Here is a 24,776-nt window from a genome sequence, read left to right as displayed (position 1 = left end):
GCTGTTCAAAGGACCTAAGGTTTGTAATACCGCAGCTCGGAGACGGCGGTAATATCACAAGCAGCACACACAAGCAGCAACTAGTTCTTTTATGAAAAAAAGCTGTCAACAAAAACTTCTATTTTCTCTCTTTGTGTTTGTTGGCACTTCTTTGCCAGCTCTGCTTTCTTCTTTTTCTCCTCGGGCACAACTGATGCAATGGCAAGGAAAATTAGCTTCAAGGCAACAGGCAATATTTACTTTAAAAACAAGCGCTGTATCCTCACAGTTTGTGTTTTTGTGGATATAAGTTTAATTTTAACAACACTGTGAATGTATGTGTATGTAAGGGCTGATCATTAAATACAATTATTACAGTTTGATGGAAACTAATTTAATTTTAATTGTATTCTTTTGTGGGAGCCACTGGCTGTAAGAGGGCCTCAGGCATTTTCCCTTTTTTTTTTTTGCCAACACAAAGATGAATAATTTATTCATGTTTTATTTTCTAATCTGAAAACACATACAAACACAGAAAAAGAGGGCTTGGTAGAAATCTGAACAACTGGAGGCACAGTTAGAGAAATGGCATCTTAAACCTACAGACCCAAATTGATAACCCAAATTTAAACCTTACTTTAATTTTATAAACATGTGTCTGTAGAAAAATATCTGGAGGTGATTTGTGTAGTTTTTTTATTTTTTATTTTATTTTGAAATGCACATTTGGACAACAATTTATGTAGCCTTTCACTATTCAAAGCTTGATAAAATCAAACCATTTCTGTAATGGAACAACTGTGAAAAACATATTTCACCTTGAGAACTATGATGTGTTGACAGGCCTTCCTAAGCACTTCATCAGACATCAGCTGGTTCAAAATGCTGCACCTAAGATCCTCCCCCACACCAAACTGAACACAAATATCACCCCTGTGTCTCCATTTGCTGCCTTTAAGCTACAAAATTCACTTTAAGGTGCATTTAATTGTTTCCAAATCACTTCACAGTCGAGATCATGTCAATGACCTCCGCACAGTTTATGTCCTTTGCAGATCACTGTCTCTCTCACCGTTCCCTGCTGCAGGACTCAAGCCCAGGTTGATGCTGCATTTACTTTACACACACCAGAATCTCAAACAGCCTCCCTGTAGATTTGAGGGTGTGAACATCCCTTTTAATTTAGAAGAAAAACTTTTTCCCCAACTTGCCATTACTGTACCCTCAGGATTTTCTGTTATTGATATTTTTCTTGCTTTTAAAATGTCTTTTTTATGTGCCTAGCCTCATTATTATCAGTTCTAACTACCACTACCACCCAACCTTAAAGCTGCACTAATCAATACTTTTATATTTATACTGCATCAAACAACTATGTGTGATGTGAAAGGTGTCACTTGCCGTGAGAAAACCCACATACAATGATCACCCGACTCTGCAGTTTTCCTCACAGCTATGCAGCGTTTTAATGACTTTCAGCCCATTGTTTTGGTTTTACTGCCTGCAGCTGCTGTTTTGGTTCACTCTCATGGCTCTCATCAGTGTTTTTTTTCAAGCAGCAACAGGTAACTGTGTTCAGTGCAAAAAGCTCTTTCAAACCCACTGTGGACTATTTGCAAATTACCATACAGTAGACAGTCTAAGTTAGCGACTAGCTGGTGAACACAGTGGAGCATTTAGCAGCTAAATAGCAAGATATTTCCCTCTGGAGAGCAACCAAGACCAGTAAAGCGAATATTAGGAACAAACACTGCCATGGTTACATTTAATTGTTAGAGGACCTCTAGTGGCTGTAGTAATTAAAACAGAGGGAAAGGAGACGTGGTACATAGGTGATGTAGTATCAAGAACGACAAAGTCTGTGTTAGGAAAAGAATTGGGTTGAAAGTTTCACACAATAGGCCGCCTTTTGTTTCATGTAAAATTTTCTCTTTTTTTTTTATTTTTATTTTTAATTTTTTTTACATATTTTAATTCAAACCACAATCTTTCCGTAAACCTAACCCGCAGATTTTGAGCCTAAACCTAACCAAACTGGGACTGTTCCCCAACCTTAACCGCACATTCATTATTGTTACCATGACAACGATGGTCCAGTATGCCTGCCACTGGTACACTCCTATGGGTTATATCCAAAGGTAGAGTCATTTAAGTTGGAGGACCATTTGCTAACACGTTCACCACGTGTTTACAGCTGGTTTACGTTTAATACAAGTTTAGATATTATTATAAATATTATCATTCACACTTTATGTAATCCTCCCCCAAAACCATAATTTAATTACACTTTAACTAAAGTGTCCCTGTTCAGTTATCTGTTACCAATCTTTGCACTTCAGAGATGGTCATCATGGTCTGGACTAAATATTAAATGGGAATATATCGACCCTGACTAAACATAATGGTTGTGAATTCGTGGCACTAATCACATAATGTAATTATCTATTTTATACTGTTCACTTTCAGGATTTCTTCTTTTTTTCTTTCCTTTCTGCTGACCCTTTTTTCCCCTCTTGTTTTCTTGAAATCTCAAAAATAATTATCTAAATATCACACAGAGTTCTGTTCTTCAAAAATATCTGAAGGAAGAAAGAGTGTGTGCGGTATGCGAGTGTTTCATTCTCACTGTCTCAGCGGGGGTACAGTAAGTGGAAAATGACAAAGAAGGCATTTGACATTGAAACATAAAAAAAAATAAAGAATAGTGCAGTAGGAGAGTAGAGTGTAGCAGTAGAGGCAGACTCTTAATGATGTACAGTAGAACATCAGTGACATTTACACTTGATTTTCCTGCCTTCTGTTCCCTAATGTGACACGCTGAAGACGACAGCGCCTGTGATGTATGAGCGGCAGTAACCTCTGTCTTCCCTACCTGATACCCCTCCTGGGTGTCAAAGCCACGTTCTCTCCCATTACTTCCACCAGCCGTCCCTTCCCCTCCCCCCTACAATACTTGCTGGCCTTTAGGTTTCCATGGTAACAGGCGGAGGAGCTAATACGAGGACAGAGTCATTGATTTAATTTGCTGAGGATTAATATAGACATAGCATAAACTCCACAGGGGACAGAGGGGGAACCTCATATGAAGTAGCTGAGATGATGGAGGTGGAGCTGACTTAACTTCCTCATTGTCACCAAGACGACAAATACTAGCATATAATTCAATAAATTATTAAAGAGTATCTGTTCAATATTTGATAGTATGAAATTAGATTTCCATGTTTGATGCAAATAGATAAGGCAGGAATAATTGATGAGGCTATGTACACGTGATTCATATTTAAAATGTATGTTTTAATAAGTTTTTACACTGTGAAACACTCCTTATGTCCATCCACTTCTTTTGTATCAGGTTATTCAGTGCTGCAACATTGTAGGTCAACACTAATAGGAATTTTCCACAGAAGATACTTTGACCGTCATGGCGTACTTGTATAGAATGATCAATGAAAACACTTAAAGAAACCACAGCATTCAGTCTTAAATTTGAGGTCATATGTACCCATGCACTGCAAATACAAAAACACATAAGCAAATATAGGAGCTCTGCAAGTTGTTACCTCACAACAGAAGTGTCTGGGGGACACAAATTGATAAACAAACCAGTGATTAATAAAATGCTAATGTAAAAGGTGTGAAGCCAGGATCTCCAGTATTTGATATTAGATGATTCTGTAAAGACCATAATGTGGTTAAGGTTAAGGAAAGACTGTGGTTATGGCAAGTAAACTGTCTGTAAGGCATGGTTGGGGCAAATAAAACACTTTGGGAAACATTGTGGTTGCAAACTCTGGTCTCTTAAATGGAAGTCTGACATGCTACACATCCATTCACCACTTTAGCTTCCACACTGTTACTTTCCAATGAGCTCTTCAACCATAGCAACCATATAGTTTGTTGGCAAACAGTGGGTAATGTTACAACCAATAGGAAAATTACTGCCCATACTGGCACGAGAAGACACAGATAAACCTTTGAAAATCACTGGTGAATAATAGATCACTAACCTTTCAATGATGTAACAATGTTATGATAAAGGTTTAGTTAGGCGTAAGCATAAACGCAACTTGGTTAGGTTTAGGGAAAGATCATGGTTAGGGTTAAAAATGGTTAGCGGACCTTTGTTGTCATGGTTACAATAATGATCACGTGGTTAAGGTTATACAGTGATCGCCATTACTTCTAAAAGAAACAGTGTTGGATATCTGTTGGAGACAGGAAATGAACAGTAATCTCCTGTGTGAAAATCCAATATTTTATCCCCGACTGCCTATGCAAACTTTATCGCGCTATGACAACGTTACCAACTTCCTCCTTTGCTCCTCTCATAATGGGTACTAGAGGGCACTTGCATGTAACTATTGGTTGTAATAAGCTGCTTGCACTAATAGCCTATGGAGTTGTCCAGTCTCTGGACAATGTCCTTAATACTGAGCTGAAAAAATATTCCCCTACATCGATGGCTGACTGAACGAATGTAAACAGATGAACTTCAGAGAGCACAACTCCAAAACAAAACAACAGCAAGAACAAACTGTTTTATCTATGTTTCCAAAACACTTTTTGATTATATGAATTGTGTTGCCTATGATGATGTGACCCTCCTCAAATCCAGCATCAAAGCACTCAATCCCAAAACTTTAGCTTTAAATTACCATAGAAATGACAAATCATTGCAGAAATCTCCTGGAGCTTTTCACCCAGTAGTCCCGAGCACATGAAGTGAATGTTAGAGTGATTTAGCCCACGGTCACAGTCTGATCATGCCTGTGAGGCAGCCGTCTTCAAAGGAAATCGCAGCTGAAGTTTAGGTAATTAGACAGAAGAGCTATCTACAGCAGGCATCATCATACAGTACAGGTTTGTTGGAAGCCTGCGTTGTCTCATCTCCTCTCTCCTTCTCCTCTCGGTAACACATATCAAAGGGAATTTCAAGGGTGATTAAAAGTTAAACTGGAATTTTAAAGGGGAATGCCAATACTTTTCAGCTTCATGTGTTTCACTTTTGTGCTCCACGACAGCTCAGTTCATTAGTGCAAGATGTGCCGTGGCTTAAAATAGTCAGAGACGAGAGAGAACACATATATACTGTACATGTGATGTGTAAGTCATTTAACATCAATTTGATTCTCCGTTAGCAAAAGAGGCCATAGATGTTTCGAAAGGTGATTTTTGAAATGATTTGCTGGATATAAAAGTTGAATAAATCTACAAAGTCGTTTTTTTTTTTTTGTCGAGTGTCGGTGGGGTAGCTCCTGCTCATTCATGGGCGTAAAAGCACAAGAGTCTTGGTTTACAAGTTTCTTTACTTTACTGGTATTGTTTCGTACTCATTTGCACACCAGCAAAACAATTTGCCCTTCAATTCCACTGCTGGGCAGGGCACTCAAAAATGCTTCTGTTTCCATCAGTAAAGTGCACTCAGTACCACATTCAGGAGGTAATTTCCCAGAGGATGTGATTCTCCCTTCCCCTCCCCCCCATCTCTCTCTCTCAAACACACACACACATGCAGAAGCACACACATGCACACACTCTCTACATGCGTGCATGCATGCTTATGTGCTTTATTTATCTTTGTGCTGAGCAAACACCCCGCTGTGTCTCACTTGTTTCTTGTGTCATGATGATGAAAGGCACCTGCTGTTCTCAGCAGAAACCCCTCTCCACCCTATGTTACTGACATCCTGCCTGCATTATTCACAAGTCGAGTGGTAATTCAGTCACTTTTCTGAGAGTCTCAACTTTTTTGACATGAGCTGAGGAGAAATGCAGGACAGCCAAGTAGATCCATGCCCTCACGTAACCTTTCGCAAAGAGAAAATGGGGCAATAATGTGGACGACTTTCTAGTCACTTTATGTTCACCTTGTAAAATGTAACAATTATTCTTCCCCTGCTGTCTGAGATAACCCTATTTCAGGCTGCAATGAATGTTTTTCCAACAATTTTCTAAGGTGCCCTGTAACTTAATTACTTTGTTGTGTTGCAGTGCAGAAATTACAGCACCAAACTCACACTCACCAGTTTCAGGGCAATATTCACTGTAGATATTTCATTTTTTGTCATAATCAGAGAAGTGCAAAGGTAATTCTGAAAGTGTATGATAATATAGCGCTCATACTGGGGTAAGTTACCATTCGAAATTCAGGTTACGCTAGCATAACCCTGAATTTCAAATGTTCCTATACTCCAGTTAAATGTCATTGCTAGCATTTAAAAAAAGTTATATGGGCATTTGTTTTTATAACCTTTTCAACAGCACAGAGATGCAGCCATTGTTAAATTAGCACCACAGAGGCTACAACGTATGGAGAAAGTGAGCTCCAGCACAGAGCAGAATGTGCTAACGTTTTGCTTGTCCCATAGCGAACATTAGCAGTGCTGCAACATTAGCAAAGCCATTTACTCACCAGTCTTATCAAGAACTTCAGCCATTGTTGCATTTACAAGAAGTTATAATGCGTCCTCTCAGCAGCCAGACTGGATGCCTCAGTGACTCGGTATCGGCAAGTGACAAGTCAGGACGACTGGGATGGAGCTAGCTGGCTAGCATGCTAACTTCAGTAGAAGAAAAGAAGTGATGGTAATAGAGGCAGAACAAGAGAGTTGCTTTCAACCACTGGAGACAGCTCTTGGTGAGTAAAGGAATAAAATTTGATACTGAACTCTGTACTTTTTACGAACAGCTTTTAATGCTAATGTTGGCTTTGTAGCAACAGCAAAACATACAAACAGCTCCTTTAAAGGACGTCAGTTAGGCTGTGACAATTTTAATTTTGAAAACTTGATGACTAGCAAGCACTTTCTTCTTATATCTATTAGTTTTTAATCTGTGTTTTGAGCTTTTTTGGTTAATTTTACACATTATATATTCACTCATACTCTTTACACAGTTTGATTAGTATGTAATTGGGGCACAGTTGAAGGACTCAGCCTGTCTTCTAGGTTTATTTGATTGACAGTGAATGGGAGACAGATCATTTTTTGGTTTTTGGTTTTTTTTCTGTTTTGCATTATGGTTATTATGCTTGTTCAAAAGAAAGAAATGAGAAAATCAGTTTTGATGTCAGAGTCACAATAAGTAACGTCTTTTAAATTCAGTTCTCTCTACAAAGCTATGCACTGATTCCACAGTGGACTGGAGATTGAAACAGACTCTTTTGTCTCACACTGTGAATGCTGAGTGAAAAGACTGATGTGGCGATAGAGCATAGCAAAGAAATAGTTTAAAGCTAATGTTCAGTGATGTTCCTCTTCGACATTTAAATAAGGTGTCAAGGACTGAAGAGAGGTTCATCTGTCCTTCTGTCATCAGGGAGTCAAGAGTCTTCCCATGCTAACATTAGACATCTCTCTTCTACTTGTTCTTTATCTGCAGTACCACAGTGGGGTTTGTGCACCACTGACAGACATGCATCCACTTTAAAACTGACAATACAGCATGTTCTTACAAATTAAGAGGCCTCACACAACATCTTTTGTGAGGAAAAAAAGCAGCTTGTTTTCTACTTCGAAATCACACTTTTCAAAAAAGTGAGTGATAGTGCTAAACAGCATCTTTATTACTCCTCAGTTAATATGCATATTATGGTATAGGAAAAAACGAGTGGTTTTTGATTTGTACTCATGCCGTATGTCCATGTTACCGCTCGCCGACATAACAGTGCCAGTGATGCGGACAGCCTAATGTGTTTTTCTGTCGCATTTGATGAGATTCTCAGCAGGCCACAAAAGGACTCTTCACCACCTCCTCACCAACCTTCACTCACTGCTAAGCTTTTTCCGCACAAAAGAAAGAATACTTTCTCATTTAAATGTATGTAAAAATGGCTTAAAGCCATGCACCATCAGTCACAGTTTGCCACTGGTGAAAATGCAGGTATGAGAGAGCAGCTAATGTGAGGCTTGCTTAAGGGGAGAGGCAAAATCTGATTTCATCGTCAACACAATTCCATGTTAAAAAAAAAAAAACAAAAAACAAAAAAAAAAACACACACATATACATATATATCATATTTGCATATTTGATAGTCAAGGTATTCACTCAGTGTAAAGGAGGTACTGTTTGTCCCCTTGATAAAAGCAATACTCCGCCCAAAATCTATCAACATGCTTGAAAGATGGAGATGAAAAGTTAGTAGTTCTGTCCTTCACAGCGTATGGCAGCTGTGGCCATGAATTCATATTGGTTACAATGGATTCACTTTCACAGTGGAAGGTATGCATTGAAACCACTCTTTCAGAAAAACCTGCTGTCTCCCACCCAATAGTGCATGACTATAGACTATCTAGATTGTCACTAATGAACCCAAAAGTCCCTATACACAAATGTTATATGACATACAGTATGTCCCTATATCAAGAGTGATGTTGGTATAACATATACACAGTATCCTCTGGATATATGAAGATATAAGTTTATAACAGGAAATACTCATTAAAATTTGTATATAAAATAAATATAATAAATAAATAAAAATAATCGATTTTATGAATGTTGCAACCATAAATGTTAAGGATATGTATTTTTTCTCATTCATTTTAAACATGTCCATCTTCCCATTCTGGGTCTCATACATACATAAACATACATATTTTTGTATGAGAAAGATATGTATGTAAATATATTAGATGTTACTGTACATATGTCCTTTTATTTTATATGGAATATGGAATATATGGAATTCAGTATTACATTTGTGCATGGGTAATAGCAATGCATACTCAGTGAGACAAAGTGCACGATTAGTTATAGTATTAAACAAGTGTAGAAGTGTGAGGGGATCTTTCCAAACTATTTCACACAAATCAGGTGTTGTAGTGGAAGTGATTTCAGTACCCCTGCTCACATTTATCCTGCCTCAATCTGCTTTAATGCTGCTGTCAATTCATTCTTGGACCAAATCAGTGTGTTGCAACAAAAAACTCTGCTATCTCTCAGCTGACTGGTTACCTGACAATCTGGAAGCCTGGAAAGTTTTTTCCCCTCCCTCTCTCTGAGTTCTCTCGCTCTCAGTGGTAGAGTCAAAAGGGCAGAAGTAGTTCAGTGAGACTGTATTAAAAGTGGAACTTTTACAATGGTCTCATCTGTATGTAGCCATGTATCATGTGTTCACACCTTTTGCAATTGAATTGCACTGCTAAAGTGACTCTCCGTGGTGCCTTGTTGCAGTAGCACTTTCCCCATCTGACTTGCACGGAATGAGCAACGTTATTGCCTGGCCTACTTCCTCCAGAGGCATGCTAATGGAACTATTTGGCAGCTTGCCTCCGGAGGCAGGAGGGATGGACTTGTTTCACTTGATGTCAGTGTGGGGATCTGGAGGAGAGAGGAGAATTACAGGTTGGCATTGCTTCAATTGGCAAGAAGGGAGCAAAAGACCCACTAGACAGAGAGCTGAGCACAGATTATTTTGGGGATTGTTTCAGTTCAATTATTTTGGCTGGCTTAAGGTTATAGCACCATACAGAACCTGTGAAGTTCATTCCCCTCGACCAAAAAGACATAAACAGCTCGATTTAGATGTAACTTCACCATCTGTTACAGGTGCACCAGGAGTGTATATTTTCACATTCCCCCGTCCAAATATAGAAACATTCCTGATTTGTACAGTAATTAAAACATTGAGCGCTAATTGCTCGCACATATGGTGCTGGCTTGTTGTTAGTGCCACTTGGTGTCTTCTCTGGGAGCAAACAGCTGTGGGTGCTGATTACCAGGATCGGCCTTGAAATGCCTTGCCAGGATTTTTTCTTTATTTTTGGTTTTCACCTTTTTGCCCGGCTGTCACCTTGTTGCCCCTGTGGAATCTCACTGACTTCTTCTTCCTCTTTTTTTTTTTTTTTTTCCTGCAGCTACTTGTCACTTCTGTCTTAATTTCACTAATGTCAGATGCATAGAATTTGCAGTGCCCTCCAGATTATGATGTCCTTAATGAGCCAAGACTAATGCCCGTTCATAAGACTATTGCTGGACACAAGGGTATTATGTTGGCTCAGTGGTGAGACCTGCATGACTATGACTGGCTGTGACAGCCATGATGGGAATATTAATACATTACCTGTCTGTCTTTCCTACAGCACTGGCACTGAGTCTGAATTTAGCTGCATGCATTTTCATTTAAAGTGCACCTTCTGGAAGTGTGTTTCCAAGGACCATTCTCAATGGTACAAGCTTGTAATGACATTATAATCTCTGAGAATACTGATAGTGCTCCAATAGCTCTCCTCTTTGGCGTATCCCAGGGCTGCAAGCATGAGACTGGAGTAAGCTGAGCGCTGATGCTTGGCAGTCCTAGATGCTTGCAGCTCAACCATCTATCAGCTCAGCTTAGGCCGTTTCCACAGCTCAGCACTGTGGTGCAGGCACAGGCTGACACATACTGCCCTGATGGGAAATTCAGGGAGATATAACTCTTGCACATGTTAAGTTTTATTAGCCAAAAGGTAGCATTCTGCTGAAATGGCCTGGTATTTGTCTTGGAAAAGCGACATGCTGGATGCTTGAACATTGCAATATGTTTGTACACTTGTGAATACAATTGCATTCTCTGTGAAATGACAGTGCTGCAGAACTGCCTCTGATTCTGGTCTCCTTTTGAAGAGGGTTAACACAATCTGTGTGAACCTCTGAGTGACACGTTATCATATCACCAAAACAGAAATTTCCTTTCCTGGTTTGACAATCAGTCCTAACTCTGACTGTCAATGCGCTGGAGTAAAAATGCCAAGTTCATTACTAACAGCTGCCACAGCCTGAAGAAAACTAAGCCTTGATATCAGAGGGAGCCAAGATAAGAGGAGGAGGATTACTAGCCTGTCGGCATGCTGAGGAGAAATCAGACGGCCCAGTGAAGCTGTCTGTGGCATCAAAGGTCATACTTATTAAAGATTATTATGAAAGAGCTTGAAGATACTGTCAGATGAGTGGATTACTGTGAAAATATAGTTCAGAAATGGCAACAGGAGGCAGGGAGGGGCAGGGAGGTCAGGTCGGTTGGCCGATCAACCAGAGGGAGAGCGTTTCATCTCAGGTGCACACAATGCCTCTGTCAAAAGGTGCCCCAAAGGTGCTCCTAAGTATATTTGTCACTGATGATTAGGGATCGCTGGGATATAGAGCAGGGTTTATGACTGCCAATACTGACTGCTTAAGGTGCTTCATCACTGTTTACTTAGAATCCAATTTATCATCGACCTGCAATAGGAAAGTCAGCAAAATTGTCCACTTATACAGAAAGTGCTGCATCAGAGAAAGTTTAATGGCTGCACTAATGCCTGCAGCCAGAAAATGGCTCCATCATTGAGCATTGATCAAAATGTACTAAATATAGAGAACTACATTGTAGCATAAGTAACGCTGCTTGAATCAAAGGCTACTCTGGCAAAAGAAGATCAAAGGGCAAGTGATAAATGATCCCCCTGTGGGCTCTAAAAGTTGTCTTGCTATTTGCAGGATTCTCTTTAAAAAAAAAAAAAAAAAAAAAAAAAGACTCCAAAAAACAGTTTATCTGATTCTTCAGATTAGCAGATTTCCTGCAGGTGAGCAAAGAGAAGAACACAACAAAGTAAATCTGTTATGATGTTAGCCGTTTGAACAAATCATTGATTCAAATCAGAAACCTAACAGTATTTTCCACTCTAGCTCCTGTGGATGCTTCCAAAATGCAAAAGAGGACTGGAGGAGTATTGCATGGCGGCTTTGCAGAGATTATCTGCGCTGTAATAGGTGATAGAGAAAATTCTCCCTCTTTTTTCGTGTATGGTGCTGTGCTCCAGCTACAAATTGGAACCTCCATAATGGGATGCAGAACAGTGACAAATGGCTTCTTTTACAGTATATAGGCTCATCCCTCTGACTTTGTCCCTGCCCTTGACATTTACCATCGGGGTCCGATGTTACCGTGGCTGGGTGTTAAAAGACTTACGCTGTTCCTTTTTCCCTGGATGTCCAGCTAAACATCTCGATCAGTAGTGTTACACTGACATTCAGCAGTTGAGTCGCTCTCTCTCTCTCTCTCTCTCTCTCCCTGTGCGTGACTGTGTCTCTCTCTCTCTCACAGGTAGATAACTCTCTGGGTCTAGCATCACAGCTGGGCTGACATAACTGCCTGTCTCGCTCACCGTCTCCCTGCTGGCTATGCTAAACACACTGTATGTCTGCCAGTGTATCAATTTGATTATAATCAAATGTGTTATTTATACCTATATTATTTACATGCAATCTGCGTTTGGATATGTTATCTTGATCTGATCAGTGGCTTATTTTTGCATTTACATCAGATATTAATAAGAATCTTGTTATCTCAATTTTGCAAATCACTATATGGGAATTAAGTATCGCTGGCAGACAAGCAGACAAACGTGACATGTAGCCACACAAGGGAAGCAATGCTGTCAAATGGGCTCTGCCTGTTTTTCCTCTCATCTCTAGCTTTTTGTCAGACTTACTCAACTTGTCTTTTTAGCTGTCCTCTACACGTCAGTCAGTCAGTCAGTCAGTCAGTCAGTCAGTCAACTTTGGTCTGGTATTAAATATCTCAACAACTCTCAGGTGGATTGCCACAAACGTTTGTGTAGACAGTCAATGTTCCACCTCATGAATTAGTGGAATGAACTATTAAAACTTTGGTTAAGGACCAAATACCTGCAAACCTGACATTCCCATCAGCCTCAGTTGCACTTCGAGTTTCAGCATTAATTAGCAAATGATAGCATGCTAACTAAACTAAAATGGTGAACATGGTGAACCTGTTAAACATCCCATGTTAGCATTATTTAGGTCAAAGCACCACTTTGCATCCTTACAGAACAGCTAGCATGGCTGTAGGCTCCTAAACTGTACATATTGTGTTCACCTCTTGCTGAGATCCAGTAAAAAGCCTCTAGAGCATCTGGAGTCTCTATAAGTAGCCAGTACCATTTATATCGCAGTATGTTTTGCATAATTTTGCATCACACCTTGCATTAGCATGTCTTCCTCTTCCAGACAGGATGTGCAAATAACATATTACCTGGTATTAATGAGTTCAAAGTCCAGCTGGCTTCTGATAATTGAATTAGTTATGTAAACGTGTACAATAAACACTTTTACCAGGTTATCTTAATTGCATACAGGTCTTAATTGGAGTAAGTTAAACATGATTACTGCAGCCAGTTTGCTGATGTCTTTGGTAATTGTACAATTTGGTCTGTTTTTTTTCTGCTGTTTTGATTCTGTGCCACAAAGATAACTGATTGAACTGGATGCAAAGCAGTATTTTTGAATCGAGACTGTCATGATAAGTTAAGATAAGAAAGATAAGACCTTTATTGATCTCCTGAAGGGGAAATTCAATTTGACGCAGCAGCACAAGGGAATGTAGTTACATCAAAGAAAGAAATTTCCAGAAATGTATATACATTAAAAAAATGTAAAAACATAAATGGATAAAATAGGAAGAATAGCTGCAATGAAGTAGATCTGTGTGTATATACATGTGCAATGTTCATGTGTTGTGCAATATCTGTGGTGGTGACAGTTTAACTGGGAGTGCTGTATGGTTGTGAGTCTAAGTCAGTGGCGGTAGGAGGTAGCGGGTGCTGTGGCGTTGTGGAATCTGATGGTTGATGGCACAGAAGAACCCCCAAAGCGCTTTGAGACACATGGCTGGATGAGTCTGTGGCTGAACGTTAAAACAATAAACACCAACACAAACCACAGTTTTATCAAGTAAGTAACCAACAAACCTCCTGAAAACTAAATTACCAGGAAACTGATATGCGTTTATTGCAGTTAGGCTTCCTGTGAACCACATAAATGCTTTAATCAAGCTATTACCCTAATTGGGGTACAGTACTGCTATTATGGAGACTGTAATATTTTCTTCTTCCGACTGGTTTCTTACTTCCGACTTGCTCCACAACTACAGGGAGAATAAGCACTATTTGACAAACTCTCTGCAGCACTTCACAGTATTTGCATTTGATTCCTCTGTTCAAATATCCTGTTGAATGTTTTTTGTGATATCCTGGGGAGGCCCCGTGGTCTGGTGTCCATGTATTCTGTGCATAAAAAAAAAGCAGTTTTTTTTAATTGCATCTCTCCCCAGGCGAACGTGGCCATTCGGCTGACCCAGTGGAAGATGTGGGTTGTGGCAGAGCAGATGGGGGCGGTCTCCACACATCAGAGGTTGGAACACTTTCACTTTCATGAAAAACAAAATTAAGTCTTTGTTACATTTGCTGTAAGTCTGTATAATGTAACACCTACAATTTGATGAGAAAATTGTATGAAGTATCAACAGGAACAAGTAACATTGTTACCATGTTACCTTAATTTACAACACAAGCTCTGATTTTGATAAAAACCAAGGATCAGGTTAATTGTTTTTGGATTCTATCAATATAATATCTGTTCCTCACAGAAGACAAAGATTACCTTAACATTCATCCCCTCCATACAACAACTGACTCACCTAATAGATCACAGGATACTGAGACCTACACTAGATGACACCAGTTCTGTGCATTGAAAAGAAGGTTTTGTTTCTTTCTGTATTTTGAAGAGTTATTGGAAACAGACATGCCTTGCTGGTGAACAACTTATTTGGTCTAGAAAGTAATACTCTGGGGGATTCAGTCCCTGAATTAAGACACATCCCTTGCTGCTTCAGTGGTTTTAAGAGTTTCTTATCTGAGCTAGTGAAACAGTTACTATACCATTTTGAAAAACCTTGAAGATCATTTATTTATCCTTATTTATTGGTTTTCTTCTGTCTATAAATTCAATTTTAAACCATGCTACATTTTTCAACAATTTATCATTATGCTCAGCAACAGATGTTGTTTCCTGAAAGCTTAAACATATCTGACTTGGAGCTTCATAAATCAAAACTGCAATACATGGTGCTGAACAATAATAAAATACTAAAATCAATTAAAACAGGAAAAAATAGATACATGAAATAAATAGATAAGTAAATGGGTTTAAGAAAAGGCAAAGCAAAGGCTGTCCTTGTTTCTTTGTAATTATTTACTACTAGCCCTGTACAATTCAAGACAATGATCTCAAACCACTTCACTTCAGTGTGTAAATGCTTTCACTGAGTAGTGTCCTCTTTTGAAATTTAACTTTGTGTATCTTCGACATCATTGCGAATGAGTGAAACCTCAATGAACATGGATGCCTCACATCAACCAAAGCCCACTGCGAAAATTAATTAAACCCACACTGAAAACAGAGGTTGTTTTATCGTAATGAACATTCTTTTCAATCCTAACATGGCTACATCTGGAAGCACAGTATTGCACTGTCTGATTCCCATAAACATGGGAATCTTTCCCATCTCTACTATCCGTCCCATATGACATAAGCTTAGGAATGATACTGACTTCAGTTCTCTTTCATTATGGGTTTGAAGAAGAAGATCAACAACTACACAGTGTGCAGCATGTGGAAATTATGTTTTGCCAACTCTCTGGGGTTGAAATTCATCTAAATTGTCTGTGTTTTTGAGCAAAACTAAAACTTTTGACTAAACAAACTGGCCTCACTCAGCACTCTAACAGTGTGTGACTCTTAGATCCCCTTGCTCGCTAGAAAGTTACACAGTTCTAGCTGCAGACGGATTTTAGTGTTGTGTTCTCTCTTTTCTGTTGTCCTTTTCCCACTTCTTACTCTTTTTCTTTCTCCATCTTCAGCAATCCTTGAGATTCATCAAGTTATGTATGATTAAATTCTTTGCTCTTCTTTCCTCTCTCTTCGCTCTGCATCTCCATGTGGCGCTTTCTCATTTTCCCTCGGTTTGGAGAAATTTATTCCCATGGTGGCTTCTGCTGCTTCAAATGCGCTGACTTCAGCATCTGATCTGAGCTCAACTCTTGTGATCAGGCAGGATTCTTACTTGTCAGGATCGCCTACTGCTTCACTACCCCTCTCTTTCTACCCCCCTCTCATTTTATCACATCCTCTTTCTTCTCTCCCTCAGCATCATTTCCTTTCATTCTGAAGCCGCTCGCCTGCAGTCTCTTCTGTCTGCCTCTCATTCTTTTGCCTTATTATTACTTCCGAGCTTTATAACATCAGCTTTACAACTTTTCAAGATGGTCCAGTCCCATGAAAAATTATTCAGCTTGAATTTTCTCGTAGGCCATTCAGAATATATGTACAAGTCATTCTACAGTGTAGAGGTGATCTCTCATACTCTCAGCCTTTCATTGTGACTGTACGCACATACCAAGAACCTCAGACAAACAAATGACCATGTTTTGTTCTGTCAATGGTTTGAAGCCAAAGACATATGAGCTAATCAATTTTAATAATATCCACATTTCCAATAATGTCTGAGCTGCAAGAAAGTTATGTCGCTCCATGTGTCATAAACCAAAGTAAGAATTCATGCAGCAGTCTAATTCAGATATTAAAAGAATGATGAACAAATCCTCCAAGGATAAAGTGGAAGACATCAAGTGGTGCAGCCCAGATCTATTTGGGCATCACAGTGGCTAAGTGCTTGGACTGTCACCTCGCATTAAGAAGGACTAGACCTTGTTGCCACAGTGCTTTCTGTGTGGAGCTCACATATTCTCCATGTTGCCCTGGTGCTCCAGTTTCCTCCCAGACTCCGCAGACAGGCAGTTCAGGACGTTCCCTCCTATATCATCCAGTGTTTACTGGGACAGGAGCTTGAAGAATGAAGAAATTAGTAGGCTTCAATGCACCCCAGTACTCAACAGTGCTTTCCTTTCAGATCTTCTCACAGCGGGCAGCACAATCCTGTTGACTTCTTAACCTCGGACCATGGCTGGGTTAACTTTTTATTGGGCCCTGGAGGAAAAAAATGCTGTTTGGCCCCTACTCTTCCCTTCTAACGACCTTATGTCAACATCTTCCACCATGTGTGTATCCTGCTCTTCCTGCTGCTATCAGTGCAATCAGTATCCAGTACTTTGATAATACCCATTTCTGTAATTTGTATTAATCTGATTTAATATGCATCATGTGAGCAAATTATAACCTAAATGATAAAGCCCTTGAATCTCGATTTTGCTACACAGTTCCTCTACAACACATAGCCATAAAATTGATTAATAATGCAGCAAATACTGTAGAGAAATTCATGAAATTACCAAAACCAATTACAATGAGTCCTTCAAAGTAAATATGTTGTGTGTCCATGCCCTTTAGAATGACACATGAAGGCATTTTCTGATGTGATGCCCGTATCGCCAGGAAGACAGCATTCATGTGTGCCTTCTGTAACTGTTACCAATCACTGTTGAAATATAAATCTATTTTATGATTTGACAAAGTGGTAAAGGTTTAGTTAGTTTTAGAAAGTTAAAATAAGATGAGATCATGGTTAAAGTAAGTTCTTTAGAATAGCAAACCTTCGTCGTTGTGGTTAAGGCTGGGGGAAGATTGGACGAGGACAGCAAAGTTGACTGTTGGTTGGAAACGGTAAATGAACAATGGTCCGCTGTGTTACAGTCCAATCTTTGTTGACCAATCCAACCACCCCTCCCTATTTTGATGCTCTTAACATTGTCACCTGACTTGCTCCTTTGCTACTTCCATTAGAGGGCTTTGTCTCTAAAATGTAAACATATGTCGTGGAAACAACTGATGCTGTTGCTTTTCTTTGGAGGACAGCCACACTGATTCATAGGCAGTGAACATGAGGATTTTGAGGCAGTTGTCCATTTTGCACAGCTGGTAATCCAGCCTTGCCTCTGACATTTCTACCACTTGAAACTGCAACACGCAAAACACAATTAGCGGGCTGCTGGAAAGAAAAAAAAAAAAAAAAAAAAAAAAAACTCTACCAACTCAATTCTCTTTGAAATCACTTTTTCTATTACCGCCTCTCTCCGCTCAGACGTGGAACAAAAGTTTGATATTTGGTGCCGTTCCCCACAACAACATTCATCTTCTGTCTGTGTTATTTATTTTAAATGAATATTTGTAGTTTCAATTTTTGTCTCTGTCTTTCCAGTGATATTTGGCAATTCTGTTTTGAGAGTCTAACTGCAGGTAAGGTTAAAAAACAATGCAGTGAATGCTGTCTGGCATACATTGTCTCAGTTGTGACATTTCCTCAAACTTTCTTAAAATCTCCTCTTTGCTTCTGGCAAAGCCATGCAACTCGGCTCGACTTCCTCTAAGTGACCTGATCACTTAGTGGAAGCAGCAGATGCTGTATGTGGAAGGTGCTTAACCAGCATCACAATATACATTATACCCCTTTATCCAAAAAAAAAAACTTCCCACCGTATAGCTTATATTGGTTGCTACCCTTGGGTATGACCAAAAGGAGCAGGTGTACAGACCTTTGTTGTCATAGTTACTATACTGTGTGGAACTTAACAACATTGACTTTCCTGTGTCTTGTTGACCCATCCATGCACCCCCAACCTTGCACCCGTCACACTGACTACGACCACTAGTGTTGTCTAAAAATAAAACTTGACTATGGAATGTAATAAGCTGCACAGACAACCTTGTTATTTTTGAATCGGTCAAAATTGATCTCTCAAACCATATTTGGATCTTAATCTCCAAGCCTGCACTAATTTCCACTTTCACTGTAGCAGTGAATAGCAGAGGTGTGTTAACCACGGTCTGATTACAAAGATTTTATGCTTGCATTTCTCAGCACATGAATATGAAGATAAATGTAGTCAACTTTATTTATTTTTTATTTTTTTATTTTTTGTCAACTCAAGTGCCAAGCCGCTTGTAGTCTGTTCCCCCAATGGAGGGCAGCTCTTACAATGCTGCACAAGCTCTGAGAAATCAATGAGGCTTTTGAGTTGTATTACTTTACTCTGTACAAACTGAACCACCAGCAGAGTAGAATTGCATGGGATACTTTCTAAATTGCCTTGAGCGTCTAACAATTACCCAAAGGCAGCTGCAGAATTAATTCAGCCTACAGAACTCTTTGATTTTACTGTTGTATGCTATAGTTTAGATAAAGATTTTCAGGGAAGTTTTTGGAAAAGTTTGGACACCTCCCTCCTGCACTCATAATAAATCATACCACCTCTATTATAAAAATAGTACGGACCCTGTCTACAGTTGCCCCCAATTTGGCTTGCAAACAGAAACCCACTGAGTTTTTCCTCTGCAGCTCAAGTATGTCCTCCCTCAGGTTGTTTCCTGTGGCCAGAGTGGGTTCATCAGAGGCCGCCACCCATTTTGCAATATCTGTAGGCTGTAAAACATCATCAATACCACAGAACCTAATTTTCCCTCTAGGACTTGTCATCTGCTTCGAAGCAGACAAACATTTTGGCTAGATAAAAAGGCAATTATCATTTTTTTCCTATTTTTATTTTATTTTATTTTATATTTACAGTAACAGATACGCAGAACACAATCAGCAAAGAAAATCTCTAATTATATCTAATAAAACAAGCCAAACGAGAAGCAGCATCCGGTGGCCTAGTGATTAAAATGCATACTGTACAACCACAACACTCCTGCTTTGACTGTGAACCTCTGTTGCATGTCATATCATCTCTCATCTGTTTACACAAAGCTATTCAATTAAGTTCAAAATAAATGTTGATCTTTCCATAGAAAGTCAGCTTGATAGTCCTTTGAACCTGGCTAAGAGTTGGGTTTTTGTGGGTATGTTTAGAACAAAGCACTTGTACTGTGCAATCCCCGGGTACTGGATTAGAAAGACTATACTAATACTGGGTAGGGCCTCCCTTTGCTCTCAAAACAGCCTCAGTTCTTCAGGGCATGGACTCCACAAGATGTTGAAAACACTGATTTGAGATTCTGCTCCATGACTGCATGACATCATGTCTGCAGATTTGTCAGCTCCACATTCACACTGCCAGTCGTAGGCATTACAAGATGACAAACTGTGGCCATAAAGATAACCGTGGTATTCAAACCAAGATTGATTAAGGGGTATTAAGGGGTCCAGGAAAATATTTGGACTGTGACACAAGCCAGGTTAGGTCCATGGATTCATGCTGCTGGTGCCAAAGTCTGACCTGACCATCTGCTGCCTCAGCAGAAATCCAGATTCATCAGACCAGGCTACGTTTTTCCAGTCATCAATCGTCCGCTTTTGGTCAGCTGCAGCCTCAGATTTCTATTCTTGGCTGACAGAAGTGGAACCTGATGTAGTCTTACAGTGTTGTAACCCCCCTGCCTCAATGTTCAACATATTGTTCATTCTGATTTTCTGCTCATCACAGTTGTTAGGAGTGTTTGTCTGACTTACCAGAGCCTTTCGGCCAGCCTGGCCATTCTCTTCTGACCTCTCATCATCAACAAGACGTTTACGTCTGCAGAACTGCTGCTCACTGGATGTTTTTTTTTTGTGTTTTGTTTTTCCACACCATAAAACTGAGTGTACTCTAGTGACTCTTGAGTGTGAAAATCCCAGGTAATCAGCTGTTTCAGAAATACTCAAATCAGCCGGTCTAGCAACCAACAATCATGCCATGGTCAAATTCACTGAGATCACATTTTTTCCCACCATTCTGATGTTTATTGTGAACATTAACTGAAGCTCCTGACCTGTATCAGCAGGTTTTTATGTGCTGCACTGCTGCCACATAATGAGTGTACACTGAGCATTGTTTTCTCACTTCTTAAGTTACATACAGCCAGAAACATACCTTAGCCAACAAAGGACGATCAAAATAAACAACATATGAAATACAATATACAACATTTCCTCTGAAAAATCTGATAACGTATTAGTTGGAGGCTCTTGATGAAATGTTTTTACTCCTAAATTCAGTTGAGTAAGTTAACATTTGGTAAATAATGTAAATTAACAATATCAAATATAGTTTCTTTACTTGTTTGTGAGAGAAAAAGAGAAAAATTGATTAATTCTAAAACTTTGATTAATGCTATATCGACTTACAGTCCTGATCCTTTTAATTCAAATACCACACTGCAGACTAAAGAACATTCACAGTAATGGAATATATTTTATGGCACAAGGCACAAGCCAAAAATAATGACATCCTCCTCCGCCCACAACTGGCACAGCAACTATATTCACAGTTTTTAAACATAAACTCCCTCTTCAGTCTGGACGCATTCCAGAAAAGCACTGCGTGAATGAGGGGAGAGATTTTGTGGATGCACAGGGTGTTTCAGCTTTTATGCACAAATGAGCTTGTTTTACAGAACAGGCCTTTAGTTCTGCACTTGTAATGCACACTCATCTTTTATAAAATGCTCAGTGAGTACTATTTTTCAGTCACCTTCAACATCATTTCCTATTTAGTCCCTACACTTTTATTAACGCAGACCAGTCTGCAGTTATATCCCTAGTTCTCCTTTCCCATTCTGTTGCTTTACATTATAGTGTGTATTATTATTATTATTATTATTATTATTATTATTATTATTATTATTATTATTATTATTATTTCAGCAGTTGATTTTCATCCAAAAAATTGTTGCCATAGTCATTTCAATAGTGAAAAACCTTCATGCGGTTTGCTTTCAAATGATGTCTCTTGTTGAGTTTCGTTTCCAAAAGGTGCTCTGTTGCTACCCAACCCAGTTTTCCCCTGTTATTCCTCTAATTTTAGGGGTTAGAGACCCAGCGCAATGACATTTTGAGAGCACTTACTTTCCTTCGATTGATGTACAACGTTTCATAATTACACAAGCTGTTAGGGCAGCGACACAGGGGAAAGGGTCATTTAGAAATTAAAAATAATGATTTATCAGGTAGAGAGAGAGAAAACAAATCTTGCGTGATAGGTGACAGGGGGCAGGAGCATTAAAAAAAAAAAGGATTAATTTGAAGATGTGATAGAGATGAGAGTTAACATTAGTGTTGCTTTCCACCGCTGGAGACATGTTTGATACTAAGTTGGCAACGTTTCTTCTGGACTAGTGAATAAACAGTTTTTCATGCTAACATTGGCTATGTAGCTGCTCATACTGGGGTATGCAAACACCGTAATTCAGGGTTTTGCTAGCATAACCTGTAAGTTAAAGGTGCTATTTGTAAGTTTTGCTATTTCAACATAGAACGTAAAACTTACAAATAGCTCCTTTAAGGTCAGGGAATAGTGGAACAACTGAAGCTGCAGTGTTTTCCTCCCTTTCCAGACTGCTCCTTTCTCTAGTGTTTTCAGGCTTGTTCCTTTAGAAATTCGCTTAAGGACTATTTGTCTGGCTGCTGTTTCACCTGTGGGCTCTTATCTTCGCATCTTGTTTTTCTTTTGCTATTGCCTACAGCTGTCCTCTCATTTGTATCTCGCCAGCCTTGAAAAAGAAGTAAAGATTACGTGCTGATGATTAATGAAACAATGGAGAACATTTCTTACACCACGTGGGATAGTTCTGCATTGTGCTCTTTTTTTTTTTCCAATACACCACAAAGACATGTTCAAAGCACAAAAGGCTGTCTGGGGGGGGGCTGAGAGACAAGCAACTGTGTTTCCTCCCTACATGCTGTTCAACACAATGTGTAATGGAAGATCAGAGTAGCCTACTGGGGGATTACTTCAAGCTCTGGCTGAAACACACACAAATAAATGTGCTTTACAAATTCTGTTCAACAGAAATCTCTCCGTTTATAAAAGACAAAATCCATGTAGTGCCGGCCCCCACCACAGATGAGGTATGTATAATTATTCCTTTTTATGGTGTCAATTCTAAATGTCACCAAGATAGAGCTCTGAAAAGTGAAACTCATTGAGGCTCATCCAAACCAAACACTCCACATCTGCTGCAACCATACTCACATCTTTACAGTGCAGTGCAGTGGTTTAAAATTTCATGGTCATAATTTCATAGTAGTTTCCCGAAGTTGATTCTAAAAGTTTCTGGTCATGTTTTTTTTTTTTTTTTTTTTTAAACAAACAATCAGGTATTTTTCACACGAGTTAAAGAAAATTGCCTCTTTAATTGATTTTTATTAACATCTGAGTAGAGCCGTATCTTCTCCTTTAATCTGTCTCAAGTTCATTGGAAGGCATTAACCTTCTATTGAACATCAGCACACATCAGCGACCTCAAGAAAGCACAGGAGGATCTTAAAAAGATTGATTTCATTTATGTTTTTTTTTTTTTTTTTCCTCAAGTTCACTTATTTAAAAAAAACAAAACACAACATTAATGGAACTGGTTCTTCACCTTTAACATCTCCTCCACCTTATGAACCATGAAAACAGGACTTCACAATATAAGTGTGGCAAAGTTTTACACATGTTAAGCTTTTTAAAAGTGGCAATTAGCATTAGAGTGTCAATGTAAGACATCAAGAGGCTGATGCACAAACAAAATCCTCAGGGTGCAGACCCACAAATTGCAAGGAAAAGTTTGTTTACAGAAGAAATCATTTAGTCGGGAACATTGTTTCATTTCAAACACAGTTTGAAGGACTATCCTACATGATTTATGTAAAGCAGCAATCACCATGCAATGTTGAGTGCCAAATCCTCAAACCGGTGTGGATGTGACCTTTCATGCTAATTCACAGCTATTCATTATAGGAAAAAAAAAAAAAAAAAAAAAAAGACTTGCATCTAAACAAGGCAGGCTGTGATTTCCATATGCAACATTTAACCATTTATCATTTAATTGTGATCGGAGTATTCCTCGTCGGTGGAAATTAATAGAGGCTCTCAGGAAGCCTGGTGAAGTCAAGAGAATTCCTCTGCATAATCAAATATGCTAATTAGAAGAAAAGTGGAATGAATCCGCAGCCGTAGACTGAGCCCTAGATTACTGCAGGAGAACAATAGTGGGGGGAGATGCCAGAGTGTGCTATTGTGTGGTTGATGCTTATTGACACAAGCCATTTTTGTTCTTTATGCAAATGTTTACACCTAAAAACTGGAATCATTCAACACAGACATAGACCTATATTTGTAGTATAACTGGTTCTTTTTGCCTTTCTATGTAATTTACAATAAAAGAAGAATAAAAGACATATTCATGAAGCATCAGAGAGCAGGACATTTTTTTTTTTTTTTTTTTGGTTCTACTTTTTGGAACAGGAGTAAAATGTCTAACTTTGGAAACAACTATGAATATTTTCTAATACTTTTCAGCGATCCAGAAGAGAGCTGACCTGTTAGGAGCTGCAGTCTCACAGGGACAAGTTAGTTTGCATCAGTGTTGATTTGAGTCATTCATGACTCACAGTTTTGGCAGCAATAAATCAAACTTTGATTACTCCTGCAGCTGGTCAGATAATACGCAGACTCATACACTTCCAAACCACACACTGTGAAAAACAAGCAGCTTTCATTTTGTGATTATTTGTGCTTCTTTGTTAGTTGATTAATTAATTTAATAGTCTAACATTAGAGATGGGCCAAGCCATTTACCAAGCCGTATTGTTAGTGTCTACTTCCCAACGCTGTGTAAAATTACAGAAATAAACATGTTGCAAGGAAAAGTGGGCAGCTGAAGAGAAAATAAATATGTTTTCAGTGGAGAGGTGCCGCGTATCCCCAAAGCATCTCCAACATATCGCTGCATGTGCAATATCACACGATGCATGTGTGGCACTATTATAATCATTGTAAATGGATGCGATTGGATCAGGCTGACTAGAATATGTCATGCAACCCAGTCCATTCTTAGTCTTATCTATACTTAACACCAATTCATTTTTTGTTAAAGCTGTTTTAGTTGCCTGTCAGTAGTGTATTAATATTGCAAGTGTCATATTGATAAATATCATTATAACATTAAATTTTGATGAATTTTCAGGCCTGATTGTATTTTTGTACAACAACCTAGATAGCTTAGTTTTGCCAATGCAACACAGTCTAAATATAAAAATGCTGCAATTTCTGCTATTT

General features: G+C 39.0%; 1 long non-coding RNA gene across 1 annotated transcript; it reads left to right on the top strand.

Moving 5' to 3' along the window:
• The first annotated feature begins 644 nt into the window (after positions 1-644).
• Positions 645-24,776, top strand: LOC139625109 (uncharacterized). Its single transcript, XR_011691835.1, has 4 exons — positions 645-13,692; positions 14,072-14,151; positions 22,524-22,582; positions 24,018-24,776. It is a non-coding gene; the product is annotated as an uncharacterized lncRNA (long non-coding RNA).

Source organism: Trachinotus anak, unplaced genomic scaffold, assembly GCF_046630095.1.
Source record: "Trachinotus anak isolate AG129_WGS33_773 ecotype Australia unplaced genomic scaffold, CSIRO_AGI_Tana_v1 ptg000009l, whole genome shotgun sequence".
In the NCBI taxonomy this organism is placed as follows: domain Eukaryota; kingdom Metazoa; phylum Chordata; class Actinopteri; order Carangiformes; family Carangidae; genus Trachinotus; species Trachinotus anak.
Note: the sequence above shows the minus strand (reverse complement) of the source record. Positions and strands in the feature narration are given on the sequence as shown.